We start from the raw sequence: 25,252 nt of genomic DNA on the forward strand, positions 1-25,252 counted from the left end.
TAGCTTTCACTAAAATTTTCCTACGGTTTCCACTCTGAGACATCTGCAAAACATTCTAATCGTTAAAGGATAAAATCTCCAGGGTGTATATATCCCAAATCCAAAACAATATGAATTTTAGTTAATATATCTTATTCCAAGAAATGTTTTTCATGTAATCCTTCATGAAAGACTTAGTTGTTGGACGTGAGATTTCATCTTCTTTAATATGCAGCAAACACCCAGCATGTTTTATTCAACGAGTCAGATCAGTAGTGTATTCAGACTATAAATTTGTACATTATGTACAGATAAAAAAAAATACAATGCTAAGAAACTGGAAAAGAAATTTCCAGTTGAATTTTTTTTGTTGTTTGGGTTTATAAAAATAACTGTGGTGCATCAATTACTCCCTATTGCCATGGATACAAGCAATACCTTATTATATAACTGTACAGCTGTGCTCAGCTCTAATATGAAAAACAGACTTTTTTCATCTTTCCATTTCATAGTTACTGAACTGAGATAATAACGTCTCCTTTTACCTATGAATGTATTCCATTCCTTTACCATTCTCCGAAGTATTATTGATTAGAATTTCATTAAGGCATTTATAATAAAATCTATAGTAAATGTTCCTGTTCTCCTTCAAAGACACTGCTGTTGAAGGTCGTTCTGTTACATACAAGGGCTGCTCTGAAAGTAATGCCTTCAGTTTTATTATGTTGACATGCAATGTCTGAGGCAGGTGATGGTGGTATGGCAGTAGAGGTTGAACCTTCCCACCAGTTCATGTGGTTATGTTTTGCTGCCATGTGACAAATGACAGTAGAAGGGCAGTCTGCCAAAATGTCTGACTTGGGAGTGCGTATGAAGTGAAGTTGTGTCATTGAATTCCTCCATGTGGAAAAACTAACACCTGTTGACATGAATTGAAGCTTGCTGAATGTTCTGGAGACAAAACAGTGGATGTGAACACAGTGAGGGTGATAGGTGTTGTGTTCTAGCAGTGTCAACAACAGTGCAAAAGACAAGCCACATTCAGGACAGTAATGCAAATGTTTACAAGTGTGGCATACAGAATCTTGCTCATCCGTCATTAAAATCCATAGCTGATAGTGGTGACCACGTTGAAAAAGTGTTATGTAGTTGAGAATTTGATCTATCAAATGCTGTTATTGTGCTCTTCATGTCTGTTGTAGTTTCTATGGAAATGAGTGGTAGGCATTACTTTCAGAGCAACCTACGTATTACACAAACAACACAGTTATGGACCAGGTGAATGAAATGAAGGTTAAAAGGTCAAGCATTCAACAATTGTAGAACATCCAAATTGTTCATTTGTGCTATGTTGCCATCTTAAATCAGATAAGTGCGTTTTCTATATAGTATTTATTTCAAGCTCTTTAAGAAACAATTCTGTAAAAAAAAATTATATGTCTGGTCTAATTTTGAGAAGCATATATAATTCTGGTTGGCTTTTTGTTTGTTTGTAGAAATTGGCACTGCAGCTTAGAAACACTTCTTCACAAGCCTGGGTGGTAATCATAGAATCACTAAGGTTGGAAAAGACCTACAGGATCATCCAGTCCAACCATTCACCCATCACCAATGGTTTGGTCTTGTTGAATCTCATTCCATTGGCTTCAGCCCAGCTATCCAGCCTATCCAGATCCCTCTGTAGGGCCTTGCTACCCTCAGGCAGATCAATACTTCCAGCCAGCTTGGTGTCATCTGCAAACTTACTGAGGGTGCATTCAATGCCTTCATCCAGGTCATCAGTAATGATATTAAACAGGACAGGCCCCAGCACCAACCCCTGGGAAACACATGACCAGTGTTGCCAGCTGGCTTTAAATCCATTCACCATCACTCTCTGGGCCTGCACATGCAGCCAGTTCCTTACCCAGCCAAGAGTGTACCTGTCCAAACCATGGACTGCCAGCTTCTGCAGGAGAATGCTGTGGGAGACAGTGTCAAAGGCTTTACTGAAGTCTAGGTAGACTACATTAACAGCCTTTCCCTCATCCACCAGACGGGTCACTAGCTCATAGAAGGAGATCAGGTTGGTCAAGCAGGACCTTCGTGAACCCATGCTGGCTAATGTGATAATGTGTAATGTGTCCATTCTACAGCTATGGCTCTGAGATCTTTGCTGTAAGATTTACACACTTGTAAATTGCTCAATTAAGGCTCCCTGTGATACGGTTTCTCACAATACGTGACCGAATGTGAAAATATTAAGAGCATTGTTCCTGCAGACCTGTCTCAGAGCTTGAGCTCATGCTGAAACTGAGCTTCTGAGGTGGTGGAGAATGCAGTTAGCGATGTACTATAGAAATTAGGCTTAAAAAGCAGAACAAAGCTTGCTAATCAAGATGCAACATACGGGCCTGTTGTGCAAAAGCTAGACAGCACGGTTCTTGAGCAACTACCCTGTAGCTTCAGTTCGTGTGTCCTCACTACTGTACTATCTTCTCAATTTCCATTGCTGTTGAAATTCCCTTTATTTTCTAATATGTGACTGTTTATACTTGATCTACGCCTCTCATCTGTATGATAGATTTCAGCTATGGTAGCACATGTGTTGGTTATTATCTCTTGGCTATATTAGCTATAATGTTTGAGTGGTCCTCACTGAATTAAATTACTGTAATAAACGATATTTTGATATCATTGGTGATAAATGGAATCCTTATAGAATAAGTGCTTATAAAGTAGATTTCAGAGGAAATCTTAAGGCATTACAACCAAGAATGTATATTGAAACAATAACAAACTTCTACATCTATTTATTTAGTTAGTTATGACAAGTTACGTGGCTGGTTAGGATTTTTGTGAATGTCAATTTATGCCTTCATCCATTGGAAGAAATAATTACACATACCTGATGGGTTTATGTTAATGTGGCTGTGTTGCAATAGAGGTCAGTAGAGACTTTAATTGAAGAATCTTGCTTTCAGTTGCTAGTCCTTTTTGGTAAGATACTGTCCTTGTATGGGGAAGGTCTGTTCTGAAGTGCCTGTTCTGGCCCATCCTGGTCTGATGATTAGGGTTGCTGCAATGCCATTACATTTTATGCTGAGCAAGGCAGGAGATCTCTTCTCCTGGTGCTGTTGTTGAGGAGGAACTGGACTGGTTTGGGTTATCGTTTATTTCTTTCCTCTTATAAGTCTTGTTTCAATTTCAAGTGCCCAGATCCCTATGTACGTTAGCTAAAGGTAAACCTTAATTTTTTTGGAGATCTTTTAGGTTTTAGAGGCTTTTGTTTTTTTTCTTTCCTGTGAAGCTTAACAGTTGCAAACCCCTCACCCTACTGTAGTTGAAGGGATAAAATGTGTGAAAGATCTGTCCTTCCAATGTCACCTTATTAGAAAGAACTAAACAGAAAGCAGGTGTTAGTTCAGAAGCCATGTTTTAAAGTGCACGTTGTGGATCTGAGAATTGTTTTAAGCATATAACAGTTTGCTGCAATTAGACACCAGCATTATTGCTTCAATTAGCCTTGGGCATAATCTTTCCTTTCCTATTTAGATCACACATCAGCACCAGTAGTTCATGCTGCACTTGTAAGTAATATACACTAAATTTATTCCACTGTTTCATTTGTTCCATTTTAATGCCTATTTGATGCACTATTTAAAATGTTTCATTTTACATAGAATAATCATTCATATATTAATTGTGCACTCGTCTTTACTTCAGTGCCTTATCTGATTTTGTAGAATACAAGTCTGTATGTTACTGACTTCCAATTCTGTTACATGCTAAACAAAGCCATTATGAATCCTGTTTATAACGGTGCCATTAAAAATGATGTGCTGTCAAGAATATCTCATAATGATGGTAGAGAATGTGTGTATTTTCAAAGATATTTAATGACTATATGGTTTTAAAACTGCAATGGAATACTTTTAATGGATTCCAATATAATAAATCAATCATGACTTACTTGACTTAGCTGCATTATATTTGTTCTGTGTGTTATGAAAAACTACACAGCTGACTCTGGAATATTTCCCCCCTCCCAGCCTTTGCACATTTTTCAGGTTTAGATCATATATATGTATTTATTTGAAAGATCGTTTACTAGATGGTATTTTTTTTTCCACCAGGTTTGTTATGTGGTTAAATAGGAACAATACAAAGCACAATGTGCAATTTTAATTCGAAGTGATAAATGTTATTAGAAAACCTGTGAGCTCTCTTAAGGGAGAACTTAAAGTATTCCTAACGGGTGAAATACTGCGAATAGTTATTAGATACTTCAGATGATTCCCAGTGCAACTGAAGTGCTGCAATTGCATGGAACACGTATTGAGAACAAGAGGGAACCTATGCCTACTGCTGCAGCAGCAAAGAAAAAGAGTGACCCCAGAAGATATTCTGGAGGCAGAATCCTTGCTAGGTCCATGACTGTGGAATTTAAGACATTGGAGACGAGATTTAAGGATGCTGTTCCATCTCAAAGATATTTTTGCAGGTTCTGACCTTCCTGATTACTTTCCACAGATATTATACTTCTTGGAGTGAATAGTAGACACATCTGTTTTGTTACCTCCTTCTCTATTGTCTAATGATGGATTGAAATGGTGGACAAATGGTTCAGGTTAGCAGAAGATGGAAATGTTTCTTTCCCTCGTTGTAGGTGTGTAAAAACAAAATTGAATTTAGGTTTGGGAACATTTGTAGAAATGAGTTACAGCAGCATATTGCTAAAAAGCACATAACAGGAGCTGCAAAAATATGAAAAGATGAGCACACAAACATGATCAGCAGAAGAAATAGAGCAATGACCAGAGGACAGGATTTGCTTAGTGAGGCAGAATGAGATAGAAGTTTCCCTTCTCTTTCTAGCCACAGATAAATGAGTGTGAGTGTGGCCATTGGACAAGAGGAAGTATGAGAAAATGTCATGGTTTTCATTATAGGAGTGGCCTGTGGAATATGGAGTTTTCGAAGTCTCACATTAGAATTAGTTTTTATACTATCAGTAATGTTTCTTCTTTGACAATCTGACTGCAAACATTCAACAGCACTGGGATTCTACTTCAATTTGGTGTAATGTTAGTCCTATGGGTATAGATTGTTTCTTTTCCTGTGCTCTTGGTAGTCTCCTGACACAAAAGCCACTCATTTGGGTTTTATGATGTATGGAGAACATAGGATTCTAATGAAAATTATATCAAGATACATAAGATTTCTTCTGGCTTTTCTTCTCCCTGAGAAAAAAATGAATTGCATAATCATTTATTTTCAGACATTTATATGGAACTTATTTTTTATGAAATTCTTGGCTTTTGACAGTTATATAGATGAGTTTTGATAGGATGGCGATGGTATCAATGCCTCTCATAAGTGATTTAACTCAGCACAACTTAGTTTACTACGTTTCCAATTCACTCGACCTCGAGACAAAGGATGTTAATTTCTAACTATCCTTCAGTCACGTTAAATAATTTTCAGAGAGAATCAATAAAAATATATGTCATAAATACAATTTAGCATGTTTTGTAATCTTTGGCCAAAAACCAAGAAATTGAGAGGCTACCTATGTATATAGACACAAGGTCTAATTCTTAGGTATCTAGGTATGGTACAGATGAGCTATGAGATGTGTGCTTGCTCACGTGTTGGTGGAGCCATGCCCCATATTTTCATTGTCACTAGGGTACCGTAAGGAAAGGGAGGTGAAGAAATTAATGTCCCTTATCTATTTCACCAACACCAGCAAGGGGAGAATTATTTGAGAAATGAATCAGAGAATGATACGGGCTCCTTATCAACAGCTGTCTGCTTCATGATGCATTGATAGAAAACCTTTCTCAAATATATCACTGGTTGCAAATAGTGTATATGTATGATATTCTGGATCTCAATTTTCTAATTCAAAACTCTGTACCGTACCGTCAGTATTTTTAGTTTCTGAATGACAGCAACAATGTTCCCTTCCCAGATATGCTCAGACTGCCAGCATAACGTTGGTGTCATACATTTTTCAGATGTCTAGTGTCTTCCTCAAGGCAGAAAATAAACAGAGCCCCAAGCAAGTAGTAAGAAAACAAAGAACCCTAAACCAACTCTGAATATTCAGTACTTTAAAAATGAAGAAAGCAGAAGTAGATTCTCCTGGTATCTACTGTTGCCTTGACTTCTCATACATTTTGCCAGAAAACATTTACCAGACTAGTTTCTTCAAAAAGTTTGATCATATTTTCTAGTGGAAACAGTGTCGTGAGTGTTAAAGAGAATGATTACATCTCTGATGAAAACCACTTTTAGAGCTACACGCCTGTAACTTTAGACAGCTTGCAGGGTTTTTTTTTTTTTTTTTCTTATTAAAGCAAAACCTGCTTTTGGAGCTTGTTGATTTTTTTTATTTTCTGTACTGTTAACTCCATAAATTGTTGAGGTATATCAGATTAGGCTGTGACATCCCAGGGAGTCTAACTGAAATGCTCAATACTCACGTTCTTTTTGTAGGACAGCCCACTGATGGCAATCTGTTTTAAAATTCATTAAAATATTCCAGCCAGTGTGAGATTTGGCCATATAGCTGAACAGGTGAGATAAAAATTGAGTGATGTGTACATGTGCACCATTTAGTTAAGAGCAAACTAATAATGCTTTAAATCATGGTTTTAAGTTTATTTCACTTCTTTGTAAGGATACTGTTTCCATTTGAATTAATGAGTTATTTTAGAGTATAAACTTTTCTTTCTACTTTATAGTATTTTAGCATACTGAAAATCAGTTTAAAGCTAAAAGAGTTTGAGAAAATAAAGAATGTTATTCTACATCACCGATTTAAGATCACTGTAATTTTGGTGGAAATTTTTATGGAAGTTAAAGAAAGGAGATGCATTTGTTTATTACAGCCCCCCTTTCTGTCCATAACTTCAGATACGTGCTCTGTTTGCCTATACTGTACTGGATATACTTGTGCCCTCTTTCCTGCATGGTTATTGTATCATCACTTCTTCCAGAACAGTAAATCATGTAATTGTTCTCAAACTATTTAACTTGGAGTGATCTGAGTTTATCAGAGACACATTAGCGTCTAACTAATTTTTGACTGAACCAGAGTTAGAGATGGAATATGTAAATTATTATTCTGGACCAGCTAAGAGGGTGGGAACCTTTTAAATTGGAACAGTATGTGTGAACAGCTGCAGGTATTTATCACTTGATTGTCATGTATTTTTTTCCATTTACAGAATGAAACACAGGTTGTTGACTAGGGTATAATCTGCACTTTCACCGTAGAAGTTGTGTTATGGTTATACATGTACCAGAAATGCACTGCAGTTAATGACAGTCATGCACTCTGACCCATATGTTTTTTTTCTTGCTTTGTCTGGAAAAAAAAAAAAAATCTAATTACAAAACCACATTAAATATCAAGTGATTAGAATCCAAATTAACATTAGGCTATTAGCCAAAAGCTTCTAATACAGTGGCTGAACTTTGCAAAAAGATTTTAATAGAGGTTTGACTGCCTTTATCATAGATCTTTTGCATTAAATTTACATTAAACACATTATTAAGCAAAGCAATAATTCTGTGACATAATTCTGATTAATAATGTAAGTACTGCACAGTGAACTCAGAAGAAAAGTTCATTCTTTTTGTTTTGGTTATAATGTAAGGAGACAAATCAGGTTCATGTGTTTGTGGCATTCTGCATTTAACTACAGCTATGACTTACGATGCAAAAATATTTTTGGCTGCTTAAAAAACAAACAAATAAATATACATTTTAAATGATCTCATTAAGAATCTTACATTCACTGGTGCTTGCCAGAATACTACATCAAAAGTACCACTTTCTCATACCTTTTCTTAATGGTGCCACTGATTTGAAAGACAAGATTTTCAAAGAAGTTGAGAACCTTATAGCTTCCCTGAATGAGCTCTGTAAAGAATTTTAACACAACTCAAATATGTGGCAGACCTTTTCCATTTGTGAGAGGAACACTATTCATTAGTTTCATGGCAGGAATAGTATGTCAGTGTTTTCCAGTATACTAGGTTAAGATAGGAGGTTTCTTCAGTAGTAATAAATGAATATTGAAAATTATTATGGTTTTATGCATTTGTATGTAAAAAGCTATTGTGGACCAAGAATTCTTCAAAAAGCTTAGATATTAATGGATTTTAAATGGTTGAGAAACATTGACCTGTATAATAACAGTAGGGTCATTTGTTTCCTCCTAATTAGATTCACAAACAGTCAGCAGAATTGGCAGAAAACCATCTGCTAAAAGGAAGATTCATACATTTCAGCCTTCTAGGATTAAAATGACTCCCTGCAACTCAGATACAATCGCCTATAGACAGATCTGTGGCCCTAAACACTTGTTTGATAGCAGGTACGTCAGTATGTGAAAGATAAAACGAAGCTGAGGTGGTCCATACGTATGTTAGAATGTGGAGAATCCACTTCCAGGGGTTCTTCCTTCTCCCGAAGGAGAAGACAAGATGGATTTGCAAGACAGCAAGCCAAGATGGCAGCAGTTCTGCCTGTGCACAAAGCATGCTTCATGCTGCAGAACTTGGCGGGCAGAAATACAGCATCTTTAAGCTGAGGGCTTAAACAGTGTATTTTTAGAATAACTGACTTAGGTTTGAATGCCTAAATTGCATTTTAAGTCTTGTCCAGATCTAGGGCTGATGCACTGATGGAATAGGTCACATACATATCCAAGATACATATCACCAGAGGGCAGTACTAAACTGGGAACTAAAATTTTATTTTCACGTGTAATTCACGTGTGTGGAAAAAAGCTGCTTTTGTTCTGCTTCAGATATTACTATTTTAAAAACAGCTTTTTTATTTAGTTAAGACTTGTGTACTTCTGGTTTTAAAAGTAGTGAGAAACATGGTGCTTTTAATTAGGGCAAGGAAAATAACTGTAAACATTACTTTTTGGAGTCCAGAAAAAAATATTTGCTGTCAATTTCTCAGGCACCAAGAGATCTTTTGTTAATATTTCTCCTTAAGAACATGACAAGATTCAAAAACAAATTACTTGACAAGTTCTTCCAGTCTGTGCTTAGCCTCCCCAGCAGTTCAGGTGACTGAGAAGGCAAGCAGCGAGCATGGCTTGTGCTGCTCATCCAGGGAATTAGCAACCTTGCTTTGGAAGCATGGCCTGTGTCACGTAGAGAGGCAGACCTGGCACACAAAGAGTTACTGTAATTTGCATCAAAATGCCAGTAAAGTGCGAACGCTGCTTCATTAATATGAATGAAGTTCACAGGATATTTACAAATTACACAAAGCCCCCCATTTAAAAATATATATATTTGATGCAAGTCACACACTGTGTGTATGTGAAGCTGTTTCTGATACTGGCATAACATGGCGTGACAATAAGTAAATATAATGGTTGTCTTCATCTTCATTGACACAGGAACTTAGATTGGGCACTGACAGTAACAGATGTAGCGCTGGATATTAGTTGAAATGAACTCCAGTATAGTATATCATGGTAATAGGCTTTGTCAATATGAAGCATGCTGTAAAAGCAGGAGCTTAAATCTGCATGAAGAAGGGAAAAAAGGGTCAGATTGAAAAGGACATGTCTTTAGTGGTGATATGAGGTTTGTGCATTTCTAGGAAGCATCGCGCACATACATGTGAAATAATGAGATGCTGAAGCATTGAAAGTATTTTATTAACAACAAACTGTTTCCTCATTACTCTGTGATAATGAGGAATATTTGTCTGTGGGAAAAAATAGGATGCAAAACTGTGGTCTAGTATGTGGTAAAATCACATAAAACAGTCTCAGACATTAAGACTTGTTCATAGCATAACAAATGCAAATAGAGGCTTATGCCCGAAAAATGATGCTTATCTTTCATTCACACTTGTGAATCACCCACGTGAGAGTGTGTTTTGTTATGAGATCAATGAAATAAAAAATCTCTCTCTGGACAAGATTATACAAAAATCATTAATACTTATGTTATGAAAAATACAGTATCTAAGCTAAGTTGGAGATAGAATTACATCAACTTCACTCAGCTTAAAGGCATTTTTTAAAAAAAATACTACAATCTAATTCAAGAACACTGTGCTCTGGTATCGTAACTATTTAGTTTCACAGCAGTGAGCTCATCTTTTCAGGAAGAATTAAATTCCTAACCAATCCCAGAGATTAAAACAATATCGTAGGACTGAGCCATTTCTTACACATTCATTACTATCATAAACCTAAATATCAAACTATAATTGTATAACTATTCAGATTGTTCAGTTGATACTTTGTGAAGAATGAGGATTTGGAGAGTTGGGTGGTCTGTGTTTTATTTTAATAAGAAGCAAAGCTATATTTTTCCATGGATTAAGTCCAACACAGAGAGAACTGTCAGTGTGAAAACAATAGAATTTATCTCCACTGATGTAGCTTGACATATGAACAAGAGCCTGAATTGTTGCCATGGCAATAAATGTGTAGGACTTATGCATGCATTTTCTGCTATAGGATTTTGATTAATGGCATTGACTAAATAGTCTGAAATAGAAGAAACACTGCATCAGGCCTGAGAACAGAAATGGCCTGGAATGGGTCTGCACACCCTTCTGCACACTTTTACTGGTAAAATAGAACTGTGTTTGAAATTGGAGTTGTCAAGTCTCCAGTAAAGTACCAATGGTGGATGTAGCACTTAAAATTTAAAATGAAATGACAGTCTCTTGAACTGTACTGGAACATTTTTAATATTTTCATAGATTATATTTCTACATTTGGGTGAATTGTTTGAATGATACAAGTAGGAATTTTCCTTTATTAGCTGCTGTAGACTCAATAAATGTCTTGATTCAGAAGACGAGTAAGCATCTGACATTGATTCATTCATTAAGTTCCTGCAATAGAGGAAGAGAAATGTGTCAGTAACCTTCTGAGCCAAGGTCTTCACTGGGAATAGGGAAAAGTAGACAACTTAGGCAAGGTGCAGAGCAGTTCATTCGGAGTGGCTTCATGAAGAGATTGGTCAGAACTTACCAGAAATGTCTCTCAATGAAGTGTCCTTTGAATTCAAGTTGATCTAGTTGAAAATATTAAAAGCTAATGATTTATCTGTATTTGTGTACACATAATGCAGGTGTGTATACTCATCAGTGGGTGAACTGAGATAGTTATAGTGAATTTTTAATGCTAAGTATATTGTGAGAGAAACGAAAGATTCTATGTAGTATTTTACAATACCAATTTGTTTTTCAGTGATTCTGGAGCACATATCTTTACTAATTATATATGTTTGTGGGATTTAAAAAATAAATTAGGGAGCCTTGAAAACAAACTCAATTCTACAATGCAAAAAATGTCTTCAGTAAGAACATGCTCATTCTTGACATGATTTTAAATATATTTTCTTCCCATATTTGTTCATCATAAGACCTATTTGTGCTTAATCAAGGGTTCAGCTTTTCTACAGCTCATCATCTGTTCCTAATCAACCCTGTCGAGAAATCGGGCTGCAGAATTTATGACATTGCCATCATTTCTATGGTAATAGGATAGTTGATGAACAGTGTTATTACTTCTTTGTAGGATCAGAGATAAGAAAGACTGGACTGTGGGAGGCATAATTAACAGGGATGCAACTATCTCTAGTTGGAGAAAATGGCAGCATGGGAAATGATGGGCAATTAAAGGTGTTTTGCATAAAGTTTCCATTCCAATTTGTCTCAGTGCAAAGTTTGCAATTATTTTATAAACTCACTGGTATTTTAAGTAATACTCTTAGAAATACTAATTATTGGTGAATGTTCCAGTATCTTCCCCATTACATATTATGTTATGCTCTCTTGCTTCTTGCTGTGTTATCTACTAATTGCTAACTTTTAAGACAAGAGGACACTTGTTACTTTAAAATCTCCAAAACCTGTGATTGTGATCCTCGTGCTTCCAGTCTCCTACTGACATTATCTCTGTCACATTGGCACCGGTGGAACGTGGTGGTGGATGGAACTATTTCCTTGTGATTCAGGCATTTTCTAAGACTTAAACAGCACTGAAGGGACCTTAGGTTGATCTTCTTGCTTGAAAACTTGGAAGCAAAGGGAAAAGCATTTCCAAATGAGACTACTGTGCTTGTGTCCGAACCTGTTAGTTGATTAATGCTGGTTGTTTGGGCCTCCTTGCTACTTGCTAGTGAGCAGTGTGCTTTACATCTATAACTGTGACTTTCTGCCTTCTTTCCACACCTTTTCTAAAGCAAGCAAGAAGGAAAGGTAGATGCATAGGACTTACTTTCAGGATAAAAATATTTAATATCATTGGCTTATGCTTGTGGAGTGTTGTTACAGTGTCTGGTGCATTTCTGTATAAGTTTTGTGCTTCTGGCACTTTTAATGACTTCCAAAGCTCTGCTTGTTTCAGGACATACAGGGCCCAGGTCTTCCATTGATGTGGCATGATAGATCTACGTGCCTTTGCTGTGCTGTGCTTAGTGCAGAGGGGCCGTCCTTGGAAAGGAAAGATTTTGTCCTAAGTAGACAAATTATCTGAGATAGCAACTAGCTATGGGATGAACCAGCAGGAGGGAAGATAAGGCAACACACTGGTACTGATGTTCAACGTACTGAAGATCTAACCAGGACAGATCCTGGAGGTACTGTTCTATTTTCATCTGATTAACCCAGTCTGTCTTAAGTGAGAAAAACTTATGCAAATCTGTTTGCCCTAACATGAAAAACAAAAGCCTTCTGTAGTCATTCATAGGCTTCCTGCAATTAAAGTGTTTTAATGGTTCTCACCAGTATCTGTATATGAGTAATGGGTCATGTATAGAAAAGCACCAAACTCATTTCCTTGCACTTTCAAGAGGTAGCTCTGAAACTATCCCCCGCTGTAGGCCAAAGGGGACTGTCTGTCAAAACAGAGAATATTACAACACGTTCTTGTGGTTGACAGGTGATCACCTTAATAAGCTGATGATCAGAGATCTTGTAGTTCTCAGGCAAGAAGACAGACAGACCAATTATCCTGATTCAGCCTCAAAAACATAATGGACTTGAACAGAATCTCAGAGTCTCCTGGAGGACATTGGAAGTGAGTGAGAAGCTGAAGACTTAGTGAACCATCATCATGATATGTTGGCTTTTGTATATGCTAGCCAGCAGTGAGTAATATGATCAACACTCTGGTTCTGAAATGAATATCCTTGCCTTATCACACAGATACTCTCAATTTTCTGACTGCTGTTGCCTGATGAAAAGCAAAGTAGGAATTCAAATGACAGCGATAATCTCACACTCCCATGTTTGTTTGTTTCAAAAAAGATTTCTTGCTCCAGAGGCTATACTGAAGTTGCACTGCTCATTTACTGCCATCCAGTTTTGAATGTTGTTTTGAATCAACCTAGAGAGAAGCTAGTTAATCTGATGTAACTGAAGCAAGTACCCAAGCCTGGCGTGATGCTATTTTAGACTGGGTTGTGGAACTGAAGCCAACCATGGAGAATACTGTCAAGTAGGACATGAGGCTCCGTGCTGTGTGAGGCAAACTTTTCTTTTGAACTTTAAAACATCTGGTCACAACTTCTCTGAGGCTTCTTAACTCTGGAGTCCTCAAGAAGTCCTTTATTTGGTCCTTTTCAGCACCTATTTGACACCAAATTTTGTGTCTGCACTGCCTTGAACAGTCCATCAACAAAGCAGTCAAACTGACATGCAACTGTCAACTTTTTCTCTGTCCACGTCTGTGCAGTCCAGACAATCCAGTGTTTCAAAGGGATCAGATCATGTGTAAATGAAACTGAAGTTGAGTACAATTGAGACAGTGGTCTTTAGCCAGAAAGAACTGCTGAGAGAGTCCACAGTTGTTCTTGAGAGCAAACAAGCTCAATCTATAGTTTAGTCTTGACAGTAAGCTTCCTCAAATGGTGTCTCATGAAACATTTTCTGTCGTTGCTGAAATTCCAGCTGTATTCCAGCCTATCCTCCAGTGTAAATATATTGCTTTGGCTATTAACATTTTTGTCACCTTTCAGCTGCATTGCAGAAATATCATTTGGGTGAAATCTGCAGTGCTATATTTCTTTAACAGTTGAACTTTAACACAATCCAGATTAAAGGACACAGTTGGAAAAGATAACGTTTTCTCAATAGATGTCCAGATTATGCAGTGAACCATCTACAAGCAAAAAAACAGCCTGGACTGGCTCCAGACAACAACAACATAGACTGCAAAGTATTTTTATTTATTTTTTCAACCTTGACTTCATTAAGGGACACAAAGCACAAAAAGAAATTTTAAATGAAAGTCATTTTCCAAAATATGTTTAATTATGCTTCAAAATATCACTGGAATATATCTCTGCTACTATAGCAAAGAAATCTACAGATGTACATGGATTATCTTCATAAGCAGATTTTAGTATTTCTTCATTTTGGTGCAACTTTGTTCTTCTCCCCTCTAAATCATTTTGGGTTTGGTTGCAATTCAAGGTGATGTTTAATAAGAACTCAGAACTTCTTGCAAGTCAGATATATCCATGCAGTTTCAGTCAGGAATTCATTTTTTGTCAGAAGGTAAATTTTTGTTCACAGTTACAGCTGATAATTTCTGCTATTATCACATGAAAAGTTCCCTATGAAAGTGAGATATTCACTTCCTTGGCACCATTTGCAAGTCACAGAACGACAGAATTGTGGTGGCTGGAAGCTAAAGCAGGGTCCTTGCAGCAGGTTGCACAGGAAAGCATCCAGGTAGGTTTTGGATATCCCCAGAGAAGGAGACTCCTGAACTTCTCTCAACAGTCAGTTCCAGTGCCCTGTCACCTTCACAGAAAAGAAGTTTTTCCTCATGTTTGTATGAAGTATTCTGGTTTGTTAGCATGAGAGCACAAGCATTACTTTTTTTCCAGCACAAATGGAATGAATTAGCAGAGAAGCTAGCAACAAATTTGTGTCATAGTGAAAGAAGGGTTTGAGAGTTTTGTTGTATCCACAGTTCGTTCATTCCTAGCTTTTGTTATAGTCTGCCTCTTCATGATAATCAGTTGACTCACTCAAATACATGTGGGCTGAAGGACGTTATACCACTGCAAAACATTTTATGCAGAGAGATATTGGTTGGACTTGAAGTCATGCTGCAAGCAATAATTAAGTACTGAATCTACACATACATGTGGATACTTGTTTATGGAAGTTGTTGCCTATGGAGAGGCTTTGAATTAGGATTTACTCAGCAAGACTTGGGTAGGGGAGAGAGGGCAGAAAAACATTTGTTATGGGCCAGGCAGTATTTTCTAGTGTGACTTGGATGTTGTAGAAGCCAAATATGTCTGTAGAGTTCACAAAGGGTGCTGACATATGAAATCCAAGTGAGAACTGAATCAAAATAAGTCTTTTTCAGTGTTAGTCTGACTTCTGTAAAATTCATGCTCGCTTAAGGAAGAAACTTTCAGGACTCCATCACACTTTAAATCCACTTTCTGTTGGTTCTGACACACTTTTTCTAAAGCAGACATTCCAGAATTCAATTTCTGTCACTTTTATATGGGTTTATATAAATGCACAGTTTGTGGAAGGCAAGAGTAACAGAAACATGAGTAAAAGACAGTGAAGAGCAAAATGGGGAACATTTTAAGAAACCCAGTACTGTATCATTTGGTATCAATATTCTATCTGTATAATGAACACTGCACAACAAAATGCAAATGTGTGATAATTGCTAGTGTATAGGATATTTTTTCAGTATTTCACCAGTGAGATAGATTGCTGATATTCATTGAATTTTACTGGGTGAAATATCCATTTGCAAATATCTCTTTTTGGAAGCTCAGAAAATGCATGCTGGCAAATGAGTCTGCAATTTAAAGTTTATCTCCACTGATATTTTGCTTAGCTAAAATATTTTTAATTGCATTTGCCTTCTGGATAGGCAGTTCTTATCATATCAAATTATCATGTAATCTTCCAGGGTCTATAACACAACATATGTGTTTATTAGCCAGTGATATCTGATGTGACAGTTTAACTATACACAGAGTTAGTCAGTTACCTTTAGGATCCACATAGATGATTGATTTGAGAGCTGATGTTCCTCTCCCTTTTGTTTTCAAATGCACACAGATGTCCTCAGCAGTGTTCACACTTTGGTGTAGTTTTTTTTTTGTAACTCTTAATCAAATTAAATGTTAAATTACATATTGTAATCACATAGTGTACATTTTATACCATGACAAGTTTTAATAATAGATTTTTCTTTTTAAGGAAGTACCTTTGATGCAGTCTCATCAAACAAAAGAGTCTGCCTTAAAAGAAAAAAAAAAAAAAGCAAAAAAAAAAGCTGTTTCATTTTATATTGGAAAAATACAATGTGACATCTGGAGAATAAATTGTTCAGTCAGCCAGAAATACGCCTTGTAAAAATTGCTTAGGTTTCTGTAACAAGATTATTTACTGCGACTGTTCACCTATAATACAGCACACTTCTGAAATGGACCTTTTATGAAACACATCAAGCACTGTGGAAATGTATTCAGTGCATTAATCTACAACACTATACACTTTACAATACTTCTAGAACAGATTTTGAAACTCACACCATCTAATGAGACAGAAAGCTTTTTCTTTATATTCATTCTAGTCACATTTTATGCTAAACCTTCATGTTATTTAACATAATGCAATAGGGTTTTGTTTTGTTTGTTTTTATAAAATGCAAACAAACACAAGGTGTTACTCTTCAGTTGACTAGTGAGCTCGGGCTGTTCTCTGCTTGTTTCCCTTGCCTGTACATAAGACAAAAGCCATGTCTACCTTGTGCTCTAAATGTTGAGGCACCTCACAATGTGTCAGTTTCTAATAACAGATATGTGCAATTAATGGCAAGAACCAATTATGACCATTAAAAACAAAAGTAAGGGCCTAATTTGGAGAGGGTAGAATTGCTAAGAGTCTAGGTATCTCAAGTGAAGAATCACTGGAAAAACTGAAGCAGTGAAAGGGATACGTTTTTGCCCTGTTCTTAGCACTGGATTTGCAAAGAGCTAAATGTTTTCTATAACAAAATGGTTTCTGGGTCTGAGTGAAGCCATAACTAGAGACAGGATGAAAGCTGATTCAGGAAATATGCAGTTCTAATATCTGTGAATACTTAATGTCTAAATCCCAAGCAAGACAGCCAGGAGAAAATGTTTATTTTTTTTTTTCTTGTAACGTATGTCATAATGAAGTAGCAAGGGTGATTCTTGGTATGGGATTCATAATCACTGCATTCAAACTGTTAGATGGTTAGTGAGTTAGGCTGTTAATGCAACAGAAAAGATGATTGTCACAAAAGAGGTATTTTACAGTTTCTAAACACAGAAGGCAGTCTTTAATTGCTTTCTTGCCTGAAAATAGAAAGAATATTCACGACAGGCAATAAAATTGCATGAATCACATGTTGGAATGCTTGATTCAGATATTGGGTCTGGCATATTTTGGCAAGTCAGAGTGTCCCAAAACAACATATTTTCTCAAGAAGTCCATTACGAAAATGAGAATCAAGATCATAAAATTCCTGAACTGTCAATTGTCATTAGGGATGTAGGTTGTAAGAGAAACCAGATGGAGCATAGGAATGCAGCACACAAGTGAAAAATATATAAAAATGCACTTAATTCTCAGTTTAGCTTTCCTTTTGTTCCAGCAGCATGGTTTATAAGAGGATCTCAGCACAGGTAAGTTAAGGCCTACCTCCAGCCTTTGGGGTATGCATTCAAACCTGCCCAGATCTCCTGTTTGTTTATATTGTATATCATTATGGATAGTAATCCAAAATGCTTGTGAGTTTATGGCATAGGATCTCGACCAAGAGATTGCAGCTGTGGTTGATGATTAAGGTAAAAGAAGATATTACCCTGCTGTTATTTTAAGATGATATGAAGGTGGTGAGGCAATGGAACATGTTGCCAAGAGAGGCTGTGAACACCCCATCCCTGGAAGCGCTCAAGACTGGGCTGGATGGGCTCTGGGAAATGTGGTCTAGTGGATTGGAACTAGATGCCATGGGTTGAAACCACTCTGTAGTCATAAGAGAGAAGCAGCATTATATTTATTGATATAAAATAGTCATTTAACAGATTGTTTCGGATGGCTGGATACTTTTGATTATTGACTGCATAGTAGATAGGGTTAAACACACATGTCCAGGAGACCCTCCCATTGAGTCATGAGGTTCAGAATGGACACCTTTGCTTTCTGAACTCCTTGAACCACAGAGGGAAAGAGCCCAGTGCAGCTGAATCCACTTCTAGTCCCAGGCTTGGTCAACAGTTTATGTCTCAGTGATTGTATATGAAAAGTATAATCCTAGAAGCTAACAAAGCTTAAAGATACTGTTAGCCACTGAGAATAGCAGTAAGGCATCTAGATATCAAGATGTGAGGGACTTCTGCATACAGGTAACCTTGAGAGCTGTCCCTCAAGGGACACATTGCCTTGAAGGGGCTCTTGGGCTGTTTGCTGTTTATAAGATAAGAGAGAGGGTTTTTTTTTGTTTTTTTTTTTGATGCCTGCTCAGTTGCCCCTCAGTTTTTGTACCAGGTGTCTGCTATTAGTTCATTCTGCATTCGGTTTGAGACAGATCTGTGATTGTTATCCATCTGCAAGACAACCCAAACCATTCTATGATGTTACCCTTTGGAGAAAGCTAAAACTCATCAACTGGAAGAAATAGACTATCATTTCTTGAACTTTTGGCTTCTATTACTGACTCAGTGATTGGTAACTCTCCCGTATCAGTTATTGATAACTCCCATATCATCTTGTTATTCCGATACTTGTTTATCTTACTTGTAGATTGAATTGTGTTTTGAATATATCAACTATTAGTAAGTGGATTTTTTTCTATTATTCATATTTAAAAAACCCTTTATTAGGAAATGGAAGTAATTTATGGCAGCCTATGGTAACAGATGATATTTTCAGCCAGAAATTGCCACTTGTCTTCTTTCTCTCAAAGATCTTGCTAATATTTCTTCTGTGTCTTCCCACTTAAAATTAAATTATCTAAAGATTGTGAAGTATTTTTCTTTAGATGGTTTCTGATGTTGTCATTTTTGTCAGTCTTCAGATGTTCAATTCTTGCTGGGCTCCTGATTTCCTGCAGATTTTATTCTTTCTTCCCAGAATGATTCATGTTGTTTCTAGAAGCAGCATCTATAGTATGTTTTCTTCTTTTGTCATCAGAATACCCATGCTATTAGAAGTAATTCTGCTTCCTGTAATAACCTCTAGTTTCTTGTGCACTTAAAGATGTCATAATTTTTCTCAACTATTGTTACAACATTCCTTTTGTTTTCCATCTTTATTTGCGTGATTGCTTTTGTACTACCCCCTACTTTGTAGTGTTGGTGCTTTATCTGTCTCATATGCTTTATTTTGGTTATGGTTTTGTTTGATATCCCCGATTGCACAGTGACTTAGAGTTTGTTAGCCAAGAAAATTAAGCACATGCTATCATATACTGCATGTAATTTTAAGTGGAAATGAGCAATGTTATATTTTATACAATTCATATCCTAAAAAATAATAATAGAATTAAAGATGAAATAAAGCAATTTACTCAATATGTACTTATTTGTATAGCAAACAGGGAACTGAATCAAATCTAACTTCAGGTATTACTGATGTTTCCTTAAAAGCTAAATTAAAACTAAAACACCTTGCTGCGTATGTATGACAATCAGAAATAAGAATCAAAAGGAAGTTGAGCTAACTCCTCACACACTGAAATTGTCAAGGCTTTTTGTATGAAAGAGTTGCTGCAAGAACATTTTCGCTGTACATGTGCTGCAGATGAAGTGCAGCAAGATGAATTTGCTTGTAGATTCATGGCTACAGTGTCTGACAGCCTTTAAAACTTCCAGAGATTTTTCCTGTTCAATTTTGATCCTGCACTGAACTTACAATATTCTTCTCTGTGCTCAGTAAGCCTTGGTCAGCTACTTTGACTTACAAGGCTTCTTTTTTTTTTTTTTAAACCAAATTCCAGTATTAGAATAAACATCACCAGTAAAAGGACGTGAAATAAACAAGCTTCTTCTCTGTAGAACTTCATATAAAACACATACAGCAAAGTAGAGCATATAATAGTAACAGTAAATCAGTCACTATGCAGCAAAATGAAAAGGCTGCAGAAATGGAAAAATGCAAGGTATAACACTTGAAATAGGAAAATATGTACATTCTGGAATTAGAATTAGAATCCAAACTGCACGTAATCACCATTCCTCAAGACAGCACAACTGCTCTCCATGGCACTTGCAGGAAACCAGTCCTCAATTCTGGAGGAATTTGCTCTTTAGCTCCAGTAACAGCCGTCAAATGTTTAAATGCTTTGTAGCCACTGTGGCCGTTTTTTGCATCCCCTTCAATAGATTTGCCAAATAACTGTAGTTGCAAGTTGTCAAGGAAAGATGCAGATCATGCTAATCTCATGTTCCCATGCTGTAACACTGCTATCAAACCCAGTCCTTTGGCCCTTTTCTCTTGACGAGGCATGAGTCAGCTCTTCTGCTGCATTCACTATTTGAAAAGGGAGAAGAAATGCTGCTGAGCAGTAACTACATTGTGTGTTTTCCCTGTTACAGACTTGAGCTGACACCTTGACTTCACTGCATGGGTGGACACAGAAGAGTCGTGCAATATTACCTTCAGCCTTCTCTCAAAGACATCCTCCCTTGGATTGGTGAGTGGAGCCTCATGTTTGTGGGAAGGGGTTGAGGGAGGGGCTGGAACAGCAGAAAGGAGTGTCCTTACTTAACCCAAAATGTTGTGGTGCAGCTTCGTGGGCTGTGTGGCAGATCCATGGAGCATCTCGTGGGGTCTCCAAACCAACTCAGACTGTGTGCTGGTGTAAACCATTCTAGGACACCAGTAAGGGAGGAATAACCCAACTGATTGTTCCATTAAAGAAGGTAGCTGGAGATATCACCCTTACACTGACAAAAGAAGGAGAAATGTATAATGTTTCAAAAAAAACTTACTCCAAGTACTAAATATCAGTTCAGACATGCAAAAATGCATCTAGGTCATTATGAAGAAGCAAGTTTTTGTACCAGATTCAAAATCTACAGGACTTAGGGAAACTGTATTGGCTGAAAAGCTTAAACAGAAATGCATATAATTTTCTCTGCTGAAATTTTCATCTCCTTAAAAATTTGCAGTAAATGTCCTGAAAAGGATTTCCTTCTATAGAGTGATCCTAAAAATGATTTTCAAAATAATCTCTGGATATTCAAACACATGCAAATATTCTGTCAGTGTGTTGAAAACAGTTTTGCTCTTATAGAAGAAATGCTCATTAAATTTTCTCAGCTGGTATGAAAGATAAACACCTGGGTAGATGTTATCCGTTTCCCTGATAAATGTGAGGCAAATATTCTAGTTTTTACAGCTCGAAGCATGATGCTTGACTGTGTAAGGCTTATTAGCCTGACCTGTATTAGATTACTTATTGCTGATGAAACAAATGCAAAATATATGGTAAGAAAAACAGGAAAAATTCAAGAATTAGTTTTACAGCTTGCTTTGCACTCCTACACGAGGAGGTCCAGGCAGGAATTCTGCCTATGTCATACAAAAAAACAGCAAAATGGACTACGTTTTGAAATAATATATTTCATATAATTGTGAAACAAATTAAATTGTTTCCCTACTCATAGCAAGGTCTGCTGGCAGTAGAAAAAGTTGGAGAGGGATCTGGAAATCTGCAAATACTTCCAATTTTTGAAGTTAATTCCCATTGAAGGTATTATCAAAGTCTTAATCTTATTTCAGAATTCTATGAGGTCTGTCTTTCAACAGTATAGCCTTTGCAGACATGTATCATACACTTACTTAACAACCTGGTATAAAATCACAAATCTCTTTCTCCTAACCTGCTCTCCTCCTCTTTGAGACAGTTGAAATGAATTGAGTTGTTCAGCTCTATTTTCATACATATCATCTATAGCATAATTTGCAGCATTATGTTACAGTTTAATATTCACTTGAAATAAAAAACACTACTCCAATCATCTATTGATTGACTAGTACTGCAATACTATAGATCTCTGGCACAACGTAAATTACAGTTTTATATATGATGCCACATTGCAAAGTATTAGCATTCAGATTAAAAACAAATGCACTCTGCCAAGAAAAGCTAGATTTAGGGCCAAAGCAATTGCATTTTGAAATACATTTATGCTTATTTTTTAAAGGATTTCAATTTGGGGAAAATGAAATTGAGGGTAAGCTTTTTGCCTAGTATGGTATACGTCAGGGGCTTACCCAAGGGGATAGAAAACAAGCCATGAAGTTAATTTAGCTTCAGAACTAGACAAAAACCTCTTGGCTCATATAGACAGTGCTCAAGGTTGAGAACAGCTGCAGATCTCTTAAAATCATGCTTTTTCTGCAAAATCAGTTTTTGTATTTCTGTATGCAACATCTATTTATAAGCATTTCTATGGCTATGTAGAATCCTCTTATAAATGGGTTATTTTAGAAACTATTTGATCCAGTTAGAATTTATTCAGTTTTTTTTTTCAAGGTCAGAATTAAATTTAAAGAGAAAAATGCCTCTTGTAAGATTTTTCTCACACAATATTTGAAAAGGTGATTTTTTTTTTTTTTGTAGAAAAGCCCATGTCTTTTGATTTGAATAACTGTGTATACATAACTCACTGTACTGAAAATACCTTTTGTTAAATAGTTTGAATTTTGGTTTGAAACAAAAGCTCTCAGTGCTGATTTCTCATTTGTTTTTTGAGGAAAAGCATCAGCCTTGACTAAAGCAATTCCTTCAGGATGCATTTTTGAGCCCTCCCCAACAAAACCTACTTCTGTTTTATAGGATTATAGCAGTATTTTTAAAAGCAAAAAAATAATATAGAGACCAAAAAGTTGCAAGCTCCCTTGTCTACTTTTTCTTCTACTAAAAGTGACTGAAACTGATGTTCATTTTGTAAAAAGAATTTTTGCATAATGGTTCTTTCTGATTAGAAATCTGAAACTTCTTTAAAATAGCACTATTATTATTTGAAAATGATATCATGTATTGATTCTCCAGGAAGATATAATTTAACAACTGATGTTTGTGTGCTGTACTGTTCGAATGATTAGTTGGTTTTGTATTCCTTAAGAAAATGTCACCTGGTATATACACAGTGTCATGCAGGTTGTTTTTGTTGTTGGGTACAAATCTCCTCTATTCACTACACAATTTTCTCAAGTATACTTGGAGGGAAAAAATGTCAATTTATTTTAAGAGTATTTTTGTTAGCAGGTCTTAGGTCAATAGGTATCCAATGTGGTATGAGTGTTCATGACTCCAGAATTATTGTATATTAACTTCTCTTTAGCAGATAGTTAATAATCAACTTTTGATACCATTTTTGAGAAATCAAATAGAAAGAAATTTATTGTGAAAACCTTCACAAAACGTGTTTTGCTCTACATGCCAACTGTTTGTTATAAGACACCATATTTTTCCAACCCAGTGCTTTCCATTGTCAAGGCTTAATTCTCCAAGCATTTCTCAGACTTGCTGTGTCACATTCAAAAGCCACATTCTTTGAGAACCTGAGTTACCAATTTTGTCCAAATATCACAATGTGTATTTTAATTAAATGTTGTTTTAAATGACAGAACTTAAGTTAAGCACGTTAACTTTGTCCAGTTGTCCAAAAACCCCTCTGTATTATATAATTACAATGAAGAGCTAGCTTGCAGCGTTAATATCAGCCATGACATGCCAGTCTGTGAACATGCATCTGTTCCTGCTTTTTTTTTTTAATATTCTTGCATTATTTATCAATTCTACCATTCACTGATGTTGGGTTTTGACAGTCTTCTCTGTAAACACCATGAAAATAAAGGAGCATATGGGTCAAAAAAATGGAGTCCCAGCAGGTCCATGATCTGGTATAGTTAACTAGGATCACCAGCGGGTTATTTAAGAGACATATTCAATCCAACACAAAGGGCATGCTAACACTGACATTTTCCTGGGATCATTAGGGAGGTTTTGTGACCTACTGATAATTAATTCAACATTGTATTGAAAAATAATATATATGTTTTTTTTAAGCTGAGTGATCTTATAATGATCCACAATATTTTGAGGTCAGAGAAGCAGATAACATTAACATCAGTAAAAATACATGTAGAACTTCCTTTTAGAAAGTCACAGTTTTACTTCAGAATTCCCATTTTGCAATTGATACTGTGTGGCAGATAATTTTGAAATGCTGTGGGAAGGGACAGGTTTTGAAAGTATCCTAATAATGCTGAAGCAACGAGTGTGGAAAAGATATTTTCCAAACTGTGCCCATTTTTTTAGAATTCACAAAGAGCATCACTGTTAGAATGGAAAATGAGTATTTACTTTGGAAAATTGCTTGCTTTTTCAATAAGTCGTTGCTCAAGCTAGAGTGGAATAACACACATCATAAATTAATGCTGTTAAAATGAATACTTGATACGAACCCTGGGAAATATTCTTTGCCATCAGAGTTTGAAAAAAAGTAGGAGCTGTGCGGAAGCCAAACCAATTTGCATTGCTTGAAATCACGTAGGTTTCCCACCACTGATGAATTAGCAAATGCTTTGGATCAGCTCCATCTTGTAGTGTTGTTAGTGTTTACCTAAAAAGCAATAGTGCAAGAAGGTACAGTATGTGATTTGGAAGCAAGTCAATACTGAAGTTCAATAAGGAACTGTAAGTTAGAAGAGCAAAAAGAAACGCAATTCTGTTGACCTGAGCAGCTGATATCCATCTGATCACAGTGCATAGGCCAAAAAGGGCTGTCTGACACATTGCTTCTGCACACCTGTGAAGAGCCATTTATTCTTTTATGTAAAACTGCTGAAACCTCATAGGCCAAACTGTCAAAGCCTGGATCTCCTCTTCAGTTCTGGTTCTGTTTTTGCAATTGTTAACCTTTTTCTTCTCCTGGTTCTCCCATACTTATTTCTTGAGCTGTGCTAATGCTGCTGCTCCTAGAAATGGATGACTTCTTCTCTGTTCTTGAAATACTGTGCTCTAAACATTTGTGCTTGTGATACATTCATCAGTTGGCTACCTTCTGTCTTTTCTGCATGAATTAGTTTTATTTTTCTACCAGAAAAGAGATGGTGTTAAGGTTAACCAATGTAAATCATGCATATTGTTGGGTTGGGATGGCCAAACACCGTTCTTGATGCTATATTGTAATACTTCATGGTCAGCATTGAAAAAACCTGATCTGGTGGCAGTCAGTTTAGTTGCTAAAGATG

At 36.4% G+C, this 25,252-nt stretch overlaps 1 long non-coding RNA gene across 1 annotated transcript in view; it reads left to right on the top strand.

Moving 5' to 3' along the window:
• The window catches only part of LOC149916125 (uncharacterized), a 128,164-nt gene extending 104,306 nt beyond the window's left edge, over positions 1 to 23,858 (top strand). The window contains exons 8-9 of the long non-coding RNA XR_016470887.1: positions 20,581 to 20,678; positions 20,774 to 23,858. This is a non-coding gene — a long non-coding RNA (uncharacterized LOC149916125). The remainder of the gene's footprint in view (positions 1 to 20,580; positions 20,679 to 20,773) is intronic.
• Positions 23,859 to 25,252: the final 1,394 nt, after the last annotated feature.

The sequence above is a fragment of the Phasianus colchicus genome, chromosome 13 (genome assembly GCF_987193195.1).
Source record: "Phasianus colchicus chromosome 13, bPhaCol1.hap1.1, whole genome shotgun sequence".
Taxonomy (NCBI): domain Eukaryota; kingdom Metazoa; phylum Chordata; class Aves; order Galliformes; family Phasianidae; genus Phasianus; species Phasianus colchicus.